This window comes from Megascapheus bottae, chromosome 2 (assembly GCF_031878675.1).
Source record: "Megascapheus bottae isolate mThoBot1 chromosome 2, mThoBot2.hap1, whole genome shotgun sequence".
Lineage (NCBI taxonomy): Eukaryota > Metazoa > Chordata > Mammalia > Rodentia > Geomyidae > Megascapheus > Megascapheus bottae.
Window position 1 is genome coordinate 83,467,010 of NC_143510.1, and position 13,235 is coordinate 83,480,244.

Below are 13,235 nucleotides of genomic sequence, written 5' to 3' on the forward strand. Positions count from 1 at the left end.
ACAATCGATGTCTTCAAGTGTTGTTTCCTGAATTTACAAACCTTCCTGAACTTGTAAGCAAGGTTTGATTGCCTTATACTTTGACAGAAAAACAAAATGAAAACTGGTATTGATCCTCCCCACCCTCCCCCACATTCGGAGAGAGTGCAGGTGTTGAAGCATTTATAAAATTGATTGTCTCCTCTCCAGCAGTCAATTGATAATAAGTTTAAGCTTCAGAGTGAGGCTGTAAAGGTTTGATTAGATGAACAATACCAATAGTCAGAGGTTCATAAATCTTCAGAGAAAGGATGCATATGTCACATATAATGCATGAAAAAGTTGTTCTTTTATCATGGCTAACTCTCTATTGTGCAGAGACGCAGTTGATCAACTACTCCATTATTTGAATAAGTATCTGATGTCTTGTTTTCTTTCAAGAAGGCAGGTGCAAGATGAAGCAGGAACCCTGCCAAGAAAGATGATAAATTACCATTTGGTGCTGGTGACCAGAGCTCTACAAAAACAGGGCTGCCCAGAATTAAGGAGAGAGAGAGAGAGAGAGAGAGAGAGAGAGAGAGAGAGAGAGAGAGAGAGAGAGAGAGAGAGAGAGGAGGGAGGGAGGGAGGGAGGGAGGGAGGGAGGGAGGGAGGGACGGACGGACGGACAGACAGACAGACAGACAGAGACAGATAAAGAGGCCAGAAATGAGGAGGAAAAAAACTTTGGACTACAGCTTTAGAGGTGTTTACTTTTTGTCTTCATTATCTTGATGGTATTTTAAGGGTCTGTGCTCATTTTGTAACATGAAAAGTGAAGTACTGTTTAAAACAAGCATGCACTACCCTCAGATATTGTATTACACCTGCTGAGGTCAAATAAAAACTCAGGGTTGAGAGGGAGCTGGTCGGTGGATGCAAACAAATGATCTCAGTAGACAAATGACGTCAAGGGAGGGTGAAGTGTTGTGGCAGCCCTGTTTGAGACAGAGCACCTGGACCACACTCAGAGGACACAACTTGCCCAAATTCACTGTGCTGAACACAGGCAGACTAGCATACATTGTGTCCCCCACACTAAAACTCTGAAGAAGATTGATCTTAACCATGGGCACAGAGTGATTTGGGAATCCCTTTATTTTGTAATAGCTCCTATGGACAGGTTATCTTTTGATGACAAGGTTATCTATTTGTTTCAAGTTTACAAATCCACATTTTATATTCATGCAAGGGTGCTATGGAGACCCCCATTAACAACAACTGCTCTGAATTCATTCAATTCAATGAAACTTTGCTGAGAACCTACTATGTACCAGGTACTCAATTGAATATTGGGGAGAGCAGGGGGGGAAGACAGGATATGAAGACAGGAGACCCAGATCTCCTCTCCTCAAGTTCATGGCCTAGGCTGAGTGCTGTGAGATTATCGTGCCCATGTTGAGGAGAACATGCAAAGTGCACCTAAGAGGCCACCAACTTAAGAAAGTGATCCTGGGAGGGGATCTGAGCAAGAGAGGCAAGCATGAGTGACAGGATTTTCAGCACTCCAGCTATGCCCTATGGCTCAGAATGGACCTGTGGATGGTACCAGAAGCTCTCAGGGTTTCTCCCATGAAGATAACTGAGCTATAGTCTGAAGAGTTTGGAATGTATCATATATTCATAGGAATTCTCTAAGAATTTTGGGCGGGGGAGGTAATGTGATCAATTTTTACCCCATAATAAATAACAATATACTTTTCGTAGACACAGTAATAGAAATATGACCTAAATACTATGTGAACACAGCAAAGGAAGGGGCATAACCTATGCTTTCCAGAGGAGGTCATGCTGAGAGGGGGTTTTACAGGATCAATAGAAGTTCACCAAGCATAAAAGGAATACAGATCATTCCTACTAGATAGAATGATGTGGGAAAAGAATGAGAGTCCTAAGAGCCAGGGAAAGGAAGAAGGAAGGAAGGAAGGAAGGAAGGAAGGAAGGAAGGAAGGAAGGAAGGAAGGAAGGAAGGAAGGAAGGAAAGAGAGAAAGAGAGAAAGGAAGGAAGGAAGAGAGAGAGAGAGAGAGAGAGAGAGAGAGAGAGAGAGGAAGGAAGGAAGGAAGGAAGGAAGGAAGGAAGGAAGGAAGGAAGAGAGAGAAAGAAAGAGAGAAAGAAAGAAAGAAAGAGAGAGAGATAGAGAAAGAGAAAGAAAGAAAGAGAGAAAGAGAGAGAAAGAGAGAGAGAAAGGAAGGAAGGAAGGAAGGAAGGAAGGAAGGAAGAGAGAGAAAGAAAGAGAGGAAGGAAGAAAGAAAGAGAGAGATAGAGAAAGAGAAAGAAAGAAAGAGAGAAAGAGAGAGAAAGAGAGAGAGAAAGAAAGAAAGAAAGAAAGAAAGAAAGAAAGAAAGAAAGAAAGAAAGAAAGGGAGAGAGAGAGAAAGAAAGAAAGAAAGAAAGAAAGAAAGAAAGAAAGAAAGAGGAGAGAGAGAGAGGAAATGGAAGCATACCAAGGGAAAGAGAAAGAGAAAGGGAAAGCAAACTACTTCAACAGCAATGTCTATGGAAGTTGAAATTTTTTATTCCATTTTGGTATGTTTTTCCATTTAATCATTAGATCTTCTAGGTCTTCAAAACTGAAGGAAAAATTTGTGATAAGTTCTTATTTCATCAAAATAGAAATTTTTGCTAGGCACTGGTGACTCACACCTATAATCCTAGCCACTCAGAAGGTAGAAATCTAAGAATCACAGTTCAAATGGGGTTTATATCCCTCTGGGAGTTCACAAACCCTCAAGCCTGCAGACTTTTATCTCCAATTAAGCAGCAAAAAGTCAGAAGTAGAGGTGTGACTCAAGTGGTAGAGCACCAGCCTTGAATGAAAAGCAGAGACGAGCCTGAGTCCTGAGTTCAATTCCTACAACCACAAATAAAGTAGAAACGTTCATTAATGATCATGGAATCAGAGGAGGATAATTCTGACTATCCTAGAGCCAGGTAGGAAAGAATTCTGAAACAAGGCACAAAACAAGAATCCAGAAATGTAAATTCCTAGTATTCACTTTGCTGGTACGAAACGGCAATTCTGAGAATGTTCCTTGAATTTTTCATAGCCACAGATAGGAAAACAGCTCATATGTGTTAGAAGACAGCATGTAGATCATGCTAAGCCAGAGAGATCCTGAAAAGAGGGCCCTCTGGATGCTGCTATGGAAGGACAACTATGCAACTTGGCTCTGAGTTTCTGAACAAGTTGTCTACACTCTAACATAGTGATCACTTCCTGAAAAGTTCATGTACAACCATAGCATAACCACAGCAATCAAACAGAAATGTCCTTGAGAAGACACATGTTGAGATGTGATTTCTAGTCTTTGCATTTCCATTTGTCATCATGTCAAAGAGGAAGCTCAACTGGGTGGGTTGAACACAAATGAGACTCAGCCGGGTTCAGTCGAGTCAACAGTTGGGATTCTGGTCCTGCCATTGGCTATTTCTGTGACTATAACAAAATAATCTCATCAAGCCTTGATTTGTTCATGGTTAAATGAAGACTCTGACATTTGCTTCATTGGATTTTTATAAGGAAGAAATGAGGTAGAGTGAATAAAGTATGTCACAGTGTGACTTAGTAACTACTAAGATTTGGTTACTATGACCACAAAGAATGACAGCAGTCTGGAGGTTCTGCAAAACACAAACATCTTCCCTATGACCCCAACATACCACTCCTGGGTATCTACTCAGAACATCGCAAGTTAGGATACCATAAAGACACATGCACAACCAAGTACATTGCTGCACCATTCACAATAGCCAAGTTGTGGAAACAGTCTGATGCCCTACAGTAGATGAGTAGATCCAAAAAACATGGTATATATAAACAATGGAATTTTACATGGCTGCTAGAATGAAAAATACTTTATCATTTGCAGGGAAATTGATGGATCTAGAACAAATCGTGTTAAGTGAAGTAATCCAAGCTGAGAGACACAAACAGCACTTCTTTTTTCTCCCAGGCAGAAGCTTGTTCCAAAATACATACACTAGGATACGATAAGTGATACAGGACTCTAGGCATTGACACACAATGAGACCAAAGGAGGACACTTATAGGGGTGGTACACAAAGGCTCAGCGCTTATGTGCTGCTCATCAAACAAAATAACAAAATCGAATAAACTCCAGGAAATGGAAAGGTATTTTTTCTTTGTTGCTGTGCTCATTTTCTTTTTTTTTGTCTTGTTTGTTTATTTACCTGTCTTTGGGAAGGAAAGGGGACACATAAATGGAGGGAGAAGGGATAAACAAGTGTAACAGTGGTACTCACTAGACAATGTATGAAAAGGAACTATACAACTTTGGGAAGGGAGGAAAAAAGGTGGGGAGAGCAAGGGAAGGGGTAACACTGTCCAAAAAGAAATATACTCTATTCCTGACTTATGTAATTGCAACCTCTCTGTATATCACCTTTATCATAGCAATACCAAAAGAATAAGACCAAGGACCACAAACCAAGGGAAGATGTTGTGACACTGAGCCCACGTATCACAACTCAAATACAATGACCAGTAGTTATTTTCATGAGTTACTTGACCTGGTTTCATTCTATGATATAAATAGCCCCTAATCATTCTTCTTATAAAACCCTAACATGGCACTGAATACTAACCATGCTCTACTATAATGGAGAATGTCTCACGCCCAACTCCCAACAGACATCTCTCAACAATTGGGGACATTTTCATATTACTTGCATCTATTATCATTTCTAGGTATCTAGAATTCTAAGTACATTGTAATTAAAAAGAAAGGGAAGGGGGAAAAACAAGATAACCGGGGGGGAAGGGAAGGGGAACAAAAACATAAGAAAGGGTATCATGGTTTGAGAAGTAACGTACCCACTAACTGATGAGTGTAACTGTAACCCCTCTATACATTATCCCACCAATAAGATATTTTACAAAAAAGATACACTTCATCAACCTGCCCAGTTGAACATTTGTAGAGCAAGGAGGTAAATAATGTGAACACTGAGTGCACTAGTCAGCTTTCTAGTCCTGTAACAAATTCCTGAGATGATCAGCTTATGAATAGAAAAGTTTTGTCTTGACTCACAGTTTCAGAGGCATCAGTCTGTGGTCGCTTGGCTCTGTTGCTGTTGAGTCTGTGGTGAGGCCATTCACCACGGATGGTAGTATGAGCTAGAACAAACTGGTTCACCACCTCCCTGCAAGGAAGTGGGGAAAAAGTGAGGAAAGAGAAGAGTCACATGACACCCTTTGAGAGAACATCCCCCAGAGACTTAAAGACCTCTCACTAGGCTTAAGTAGTTCCATGTCCTACCAATTAATTCCACATAGGTGTGTGGAAGCAGAAGGCCAAAGTTGTAACACATGGACCAAATCCAAACTACACCTCTGAATTTCTTACTTTATGTCAGGGACTTGGCTAAACTGTTCATCTTTCCTATCATCTTAAGCTGAATGAAATCGAGACTACCAAGTGGTTTCAACCATCATATGTGCCATTTGGTTTATCTAGGCATCTGCTTCTGTGGAAGCATTTTGAAATTTTGATGTAACACATTACCAGTAATCAGGACCCTGATTTTCTAATATACCTTCTCTGATAGAGAGATTGCATGGCTCTCCTCTTCTTACAGAAAGCAGGCCATGTATAGTGGTACATGTTGAAATCCAAACCATTGGGAAACTTAGGTAGGAGAATTGCAAATGTGAGACTACCTGGGATACATAGTGAGTTCAAAGCCAGCTTAAGTAATAGAGAGTAACCCCTTTCAAAGAAAAATGATCTCATGTCTGTTCAAAATCAACACTAGGTAGAATGTCAGCCTTTGAATCACTAGGTCTTTCTTGAGAGAAAGGAGCAACAAATCTAAATACTTCTTTTCACATAGGAGAAAACTAGGGAAGGATAAGCTCTCAGGCTCATACAGCATGTACCTAATCAGAATCCTTGAGGAGAAGAGATGCAAGATCTGCAATCGTGTGACCTGCCCCTCTCACTTCCTGTCACCCCAGCATGCCTTCATCTCAGTATTTTGCCAGGCTCTGTTTCCAGTAAATCACAAATATACTCTATTCATACACAAAGTCAATCTTGCTCATTTGTTCCAGGTTTATTTTGGGTCTACCTGTGGGTGCTCCTTAAATGCTAGGTAGAAGAACATTTTAACACAGGTTGTTTTCCTCCCACTTTTTCAACACCTGATGATATGTACCTGTTAGGATATTAGTCATTCTTTGTAGGCTTGGGTGACTCAGCGTAGGACTGACCATCTGGGAGCTGAAATTGACATTTCCAACCAAGATCTGCCAGTGACCCAGAGTGACCCCAGTGAGGGGCCTTTGCCCAAATTCAATATATACTTGTAGGATGGGGACCTCTTTCACTTGAGTTTGTACTGCAACTCTAGGTTGCATGCAATATAGGTGATTAACATTTATAAATAAAAATTTAATACACATAGTAAATGTTTTTGATAATTAAAAGTACAATGTTACTTTTAGTAATAAGCTGGATACAACATTGCATACTGGCTATAGTCTACTAAAATAGAAAGCATATACTCTTTTACGTGTTCAAAGATACATCCTGACTACATAATTTAACGCCACCATCTTGTGGCACCATTGAATTCCCTGGTCTATTTCCTTACCCATGAATTCCTAATTCCATTACTTAAAACCTGTCAAGTTTACTCATCTTCAGGATGTCTTGTCCAAAGGCTCTGGAAATGAGAACAAGAACATGATATACACCTTTGGATCATCATCATTTGAAAAGAGTAGACATTAGAGAAAAGAAAAACGGGAATGTGTAGGAAGAGGAGGAGGAGGAGGAAGAAGAAGAAGACAAAGTAGTATTTATCATTTAATTGCTTGGACCATGTTCTGAGCCAGCAGGAATTTAGCTGCAGTCTCAGACTATCATCACAGTCCCCTCATGCTACTTTACCTAAAAATCAAAGGTCAAGAAGGAAACACAGAAAGAACATGGGTTCCACATCCCCACTAAGTACTCTATGCTCTGCTCAGGGCCCAGAAGCACCCTTTGGAGAGTAGCCTTCAAGCCTCCCTGCTTCCTCAGCTTCCATCTTCTTTCCAGAGTTGCAGGATGGTGCCATTAAGGGCTTCTTCACCACAACACTGTAAAGAGTCAATGTATTTGCTTACCTAATCCTCACCACCACATAGGAAATTGGTGCTGTTAGTAAGCCATTATGACAGATAGAGAGTTTAAGACTGAGAAGCTAAGTAGCATGCCCAAAGCCACACAGCAGTCTCCTAGAAGGATTCAGACTCAGTTTACCTGCAGTCTGTGCCCTTAAACTTGGACTTGGCACCCAAGTCTGCTGTTCCCACATCCTTCCCAGATGACACAGTTAACCTGTATAATTTTTTTAACGTTCCTAAAATGTATTATATATTCCTATTAGGATATTTCATTAGAATTTTTAATCACAAGGGAAAAGAAAAGCAATGACTATTAAAAATGAAAAGCTATTAGGAAAATATGGACAGGCTTTATTTAATGGTATTTAAATATATATGCAGTTTTAATTTTTTATGTACTTCATAAATACAGAAAGGTATGGGTTTATAACATTTCACAACTTTAAACAAAGATGGAAAACCAATTTAAATGAGAAGTTTGGAAAAAAAATGATACATGAATATCTGCAAAAAATGATCACACAATTTTTCCCCTACCAATCACCTTCCATTGATCAATAGCTTTCATTGAGGTTCTTATGCTGTTTTCAGATGTAGTTGCAGATAGCTCCAAATTGCTGTCTTTTCCCTTTTCCCTTCTCCCTTTCCCTTTCCCTTTCTTCTTATTAGTAGTCCCTTAGACTCATGTTCTATGTACGTCCATGATGCAGCTTCCACACATAGGCAAAAACCTGATATCCTGCTTTTTGACCTTGGCTTTTCCTCTTCAATACCTTGTTCTCCAAGTGCATCCGTTTTCCAGCAAATGACATTCTCTTGACAACCGTATTCCCTTGTATGCATGTGTATGTATACATACATACATATATGTATACATGCATATATAGCTCTCATATGACTTACCTGTTTTTCTATGGTTAGTCACATGGGCTAATCCCAACCTTTGGCTATTGTGAACAATGCTCAAATGAACAGAACTGTGTATGAGTCTTTTTGGTGTACTGATTTACTCTCCTTTGGAAATAACACCCAATAACTCTATGGTAAGGTCATAGAGGAGTTCTAATTTTAATTTGTTGGGGAAGCAGTGACTTCCATAGCAGTTGTGCTGTTTACCTCCACCAAAACCTACAAGGAATCATCTCCCACTGCATCATTACAGCATTTGTTATTTGTTCTCTTGATGGCTGCCATTCTGAGTGGGGTGAGATGGAACCTGAGTGTTGTTTTGATTTCCGTCTCCTTCACAAAGATTAGGATGGTGAAGCTATCTTCAAACATCTTTTAGCCATTTATAATTCTTATGAGTAAGAGTTATATATATAATTGGATATATATATAATTGGCTTACTTGCTTCTGCTTAATTTTTGAGTTCTTCATATAGCCTACATTTATAGAAACAGAACCACCTGAGGCAGAAACAGAGAGAGAGAAGGTAGAAAGATACATGGAGAGAGACAGACAGGCAGAGACAGGGAGGGGGTATCAGAGACACGTAGAGTTAGAGAAAGAGTTTTAAGGACTTGACTCATGCATGAGGTTGGCAAATCCAAAATCTTCAGAGGATACCAGCAGGCTGAAGGTCCAGAGAGGAGGTGATCAAGGTACATCAAGTCTGGAGGTAACTTTCTGGTAAAATTTCATCCTCTTTAAGGGAGTCACTGTTGAGCCTTCAACTCATTGAGTAATGCCTACCTACACTATGTGAACAAATCTATTGTAGACAAAATCTACTGGTCTAAATGGCAGTCTCATACATTTTATAACAAACACACACAATTTGAAAGCAGCATCCAGGTATGTTTAACCAAATAATGGTTGCTCTGGCTCATCAAGATGACATATAAAATTAGCCATCATATTAACAAATGCAAAATTGGTAAAAATCTCCCACAGCAAACCTCAGAAGTATTAACTATTGACTGAGTCTTTTTCTACAGTTAAAAAAAATGAAGTTAGATCATTTTTAAGTTGTTCTTTTAGAGATCATGTTTTTGTTCCAGTGGACAAAAACTCACATTTAAAACTCATCTCCTACATTGTGCAACAGAGAGTATAAGAAGACAAAATCAATATTCACCTCCTGCACTTCTGCTCGGAACACAAAATTCCTATTAGTGGAAGAAAATAAAATTTTAAATGAAAAAGGGAAAAAAACTCATCTCCTTTGCCACACACCAATAAGGGGAAAGACTAAGAACATTAACCATGCAGACTAAACATTATGCATTTTATTTGGCCTCATAGCCCTTGTGATTTGGCCTCTGCTAGTTTGTCCAACCCCTTACACACTCCTTACACACTGTGTTCAGCATGCAACTTGCTCCCTCCCTGAAATCTTGGGCCAATCTCTGCTCATCCTCGAAATGCTCTCCTTTATACTTTGTTTCACTTTTCCCCACTCTGAATAAATTGAGTTTTCATCTTCTGCTCTCTGGAAGCATAATGTATTCTCTTCACCCATTGGCATAAACTCCTTAAAGCCGTAAATGCATCTCTCTCTTCCTGGTGCCTCTACCTTTTCAGACATACAGTAGCTGTCCCATAAATGTTTTGCTAGAAAAGGAAATGTTTTGCTAGAGATTAAATAAGTAGTTGAGCTAGTGAGTAGCTGGTTTTCTTTCACATCTGCAAAACTTGAAACAACATTCAGAGCCAATACAATATATATTCTGTGAAAAGACTATCTAATGATGGCTAAAGAGAAATGGCAAAAAGTAAAACCTTTGTGCCAACCTTCCAGGAAATACCATCTTGGTAACTCCAGGGTTAAGAAGAACTTTGCAGTGGCAGAATCCTTTTAAGTATGTGTGATAGAAGCTATAAATCTCCCATGAATTTTATTTTGGGGGAACAAAACCAGAATATTGTGCTAAGAAGTATCATCCCTGATGATAGTCCTGATTATAGCCAAATTGGTGAGGGAAAAAGAAAGAATCAACTGAAAGGAAGCAGAGAACAACAATCATACTATCAACTTCCCGGACACCATCTTATAGGTGTAAGGGTAAAACACTGTCATTTCTTGCCTGCATACAGATCAATTAACTTCTCTTTATATTTCTTTGATTTTTTTTTTGCCAGTCTTGGGCTTGAGCTCAGGGCCTGAGCACTGTCCTTGGACTTTCTCAAGGCTAGAGCTCTACCACTTGAGCCTCAGCACCACTTCCGGCTTTTTTTTCTATGTATGTGGTACCGAAGAATCGAACCCGGGTCTTCATGCATGCTGGGCAAGCACTTTAACCACTAGGCCAAACTCCCGGCCCCCATATCTCTTTGATTTTTAAGCCTACCACATTGCTGCCCTAAATAAAATGAGAGAAATATTTACTACCTAATAATTCGCTGTCATGAACCCAAATGGCCAGTAGACGTTAAAAGCTCACTAATGAAATGTGTTAATTACCTCTGTAGTTTTTGTTCCATTGCTTCTCCTGCAAACAGCACTGGAGCAAGGCAGAAGAAAGCCTGCACAGGGTCCCAGCTTCTCATCACCACGTGGCTCCCTGCCCTTTCTCAGGGCAGTAAGCGGTTTGTAAGCCTTCTGCTCCCTGATGACCCATCACCGAAAATAATTTTCTTTAAGAAGACTTTTGTAACCTATTGTGAGAAAATTTCATAGAGGGATAGCAACAAAAGGCTTAAGACAATAAAGTAGGTCTTCAAACTCGGGGGAGCTGAGGAGATGCACAAGCCCCACCAGGCAGAGACACAACGTCAGGTGGAGGCCAGCAGATCACAGGACCTGCCAGAGTCCTATCCCTGTGTTCTGCTGCTTACAGTAAATCATATGTGACTTTAGAGCTTAACAGAATCCACCACTTAATGTTGACATTTCATACCAAGGATTCATTTCAGTCCATGGAGTTTCTCTGAGTTAAACAAAAGTGGAAACAGGATATATTGATCCCATAGCTCATACAAGGATCCAAACTTGAAAACAACACATAAATGTATCGCCTGATCTAGTGTAATGTGTGTCCTCATTTGAAAAATCACAAATACTTCTGTTTCTCACTTTCAGTAAACATTCACATTTCATATGGAACAAGTCCTGTCTTTCCAGATCCTGAATTACCTGGATCCTGGTATGCCACACTTGTAAAAGTGACTTCCCTTCTCTTTAACAATTTATAAACCTGGGGGCATTAGAAACTTCTGATAGATAGACGATCGAGGAGACTGGAGATACTTACTTTTATCAGCACAGACCCCAAATTCCAATTCTTTAGATTCTAGAATTTTCTTAAAACTTTCCATAGAAAATAAACCATAGAAAAATCAAAGATGGAGAATGATGAAAGAAGTAACAGTGATCAAGATGCATTATATTCATAAACTGATACGTTGAATTGAAACTTCTTTCTACAATAACTACTTAATGATAATTTTTAAAAAGCAAATAAAGGCAAAAAGGAAATCATTTATTGTAAGGAGCAGGACAGCTTTGATTTATTTTATTTATAAACACTTCCAAAGCCACATGCGTTCATACATGCCTGTAATCCTGGTACTCTGGAGATGGAGGCAAAAACCCATCTGGGCTACATAAGACCCTGACATGAGGAAGAGGAAAAGAATGAGGGGAAAGGGGAGGAGGAGGGGAGGAGAGAAAGAAGGAGAAAGGAAAGAGGAAATCAAACCCACTTACCTCATATCTTGGTTCAGTCTGTTCTTGTTAGTTGTACTTGGAACAAGATGCCAGGCAACAATTACATTTCACAGAAATAGACAAAGTACCAAACCCAAAAAACAGACTGGACAGGGCTAAAGCTCTATTTCCATATAATGTTAATTATGGAACAACAAGCACTATGCTGTTATATTCTTGGAAGTTGCCAGTTTTCATTTTTAAAAAAACTTAATAAAATTTATAAATAACTAAAATGTTCCAAAACAAGGAAAATTGTTAAATTATTATGATTCAATAATACAATGAAATTCTCTGCATTTAAAATGTTAACAAAGATCTCCATATACTCATATTACAAAGATGTTCATAGTTCATTGTGATGGGAGAAATATAAGCTCATAGAAGAGAACACATGAGCTGATTTTTTACAAGAGTTTCATATATGAATATGTTAAGAAAAATACATGAAGGAGTATTCTTCAAAAGGCAAATAATTATTATCATTGGATGGTTAGATTATATATATATATAGTTGCTACATTTGCTTATGCCATTCAAGAGTGTGTTTTTCTTCCCTTTAAAAAATATAATGAGAAAACTATGTAAGCAATGATTTCCATTTTAAGGAAAAAGTGGGAGGGGGAAAATTAGAAGTTCCTGCACTAATGGCTGCCTTTCCATCTGGGATAGTGACATGCGTGCAAAGAGCCTAAAGAGAGAGGTGGAGAAAAAGGAAAGAGGAAGGCTTCGCCACACTAAATAAAAAGCAAACAATATGCATATCAGTATCCTAAGATGTACCACTCTGCTGGGAAAAGCCAAGACAAAAGGATTATCTGACACAACAGTTCAAAGCATATTGCACCTGTCAAAACGTCTGTCATCTTCTATAGAAATGCACCATTCTAAGAGAGAAAGGGGGAAACTTTAGAAAAGTCACTCAGGAACAACAGCTCACTTTGTCTCCTTCCTCTGGCCAACTCCTCTATCTGAAAGCCATTGAGCTAAAGATTGCCTGGAAGGACCAGACAATAGGAAGGTCTCTTTCATTGTCAAGGACAGTTACACTTTGAAGATGATGCTCAAAAGAGGTTAAAATGGGTCAACAAGCAATTGTTGGGCCTAGGCATGGACATGTGAAGAGAACATTGTTAAAGTCACACACACACACACACACACACACACACACAATCTCAAACTTAAAAAGAATTCAAGTTTAACCTAGAGGAGATGAGGGAAGGAAGGAACTAACAAGCCATCCTGATTTCTGATTCCATCCAAAGGAAAAGTGAGTGAAGGGACCAGCTCCAAGAGAATTTGCCAAAAGATGATTTAGAGGTGAGATGTTGTCAGTTCATACATCCAGCCACATAATGCATTTTAGAGAGATGAGAACCAGTGAGACAAAGTGACAAGATGTGATTTTAGGCAAATGGCACAGAAATAGGCCAA

General features: G+C 39.3%; 1 long non-coding RNA gene across 1 annotated transcript; it reads right to left on the reverse strand.

Annotated features, from left to right (window-relative positions):
• Positions 1-373: 373 nt before the first annotated feature.
• Positions 374-6,754, reverse strand: LOC150067434 (uncharacterized). Its single transcript, XR_016539634.1, has 3 exons — positions 6,633-6,754; positions 5,069-5,180; positions 374-448 (listed from the first exon to the last, which is right to left on the reverse strand). It is a non-coding gene; the product is annotated as an uncharacterized LOC150067434 (long non-coding RNA).
• Positions 6,755-13,235: the final 6,481 nt, after the last annotated feature.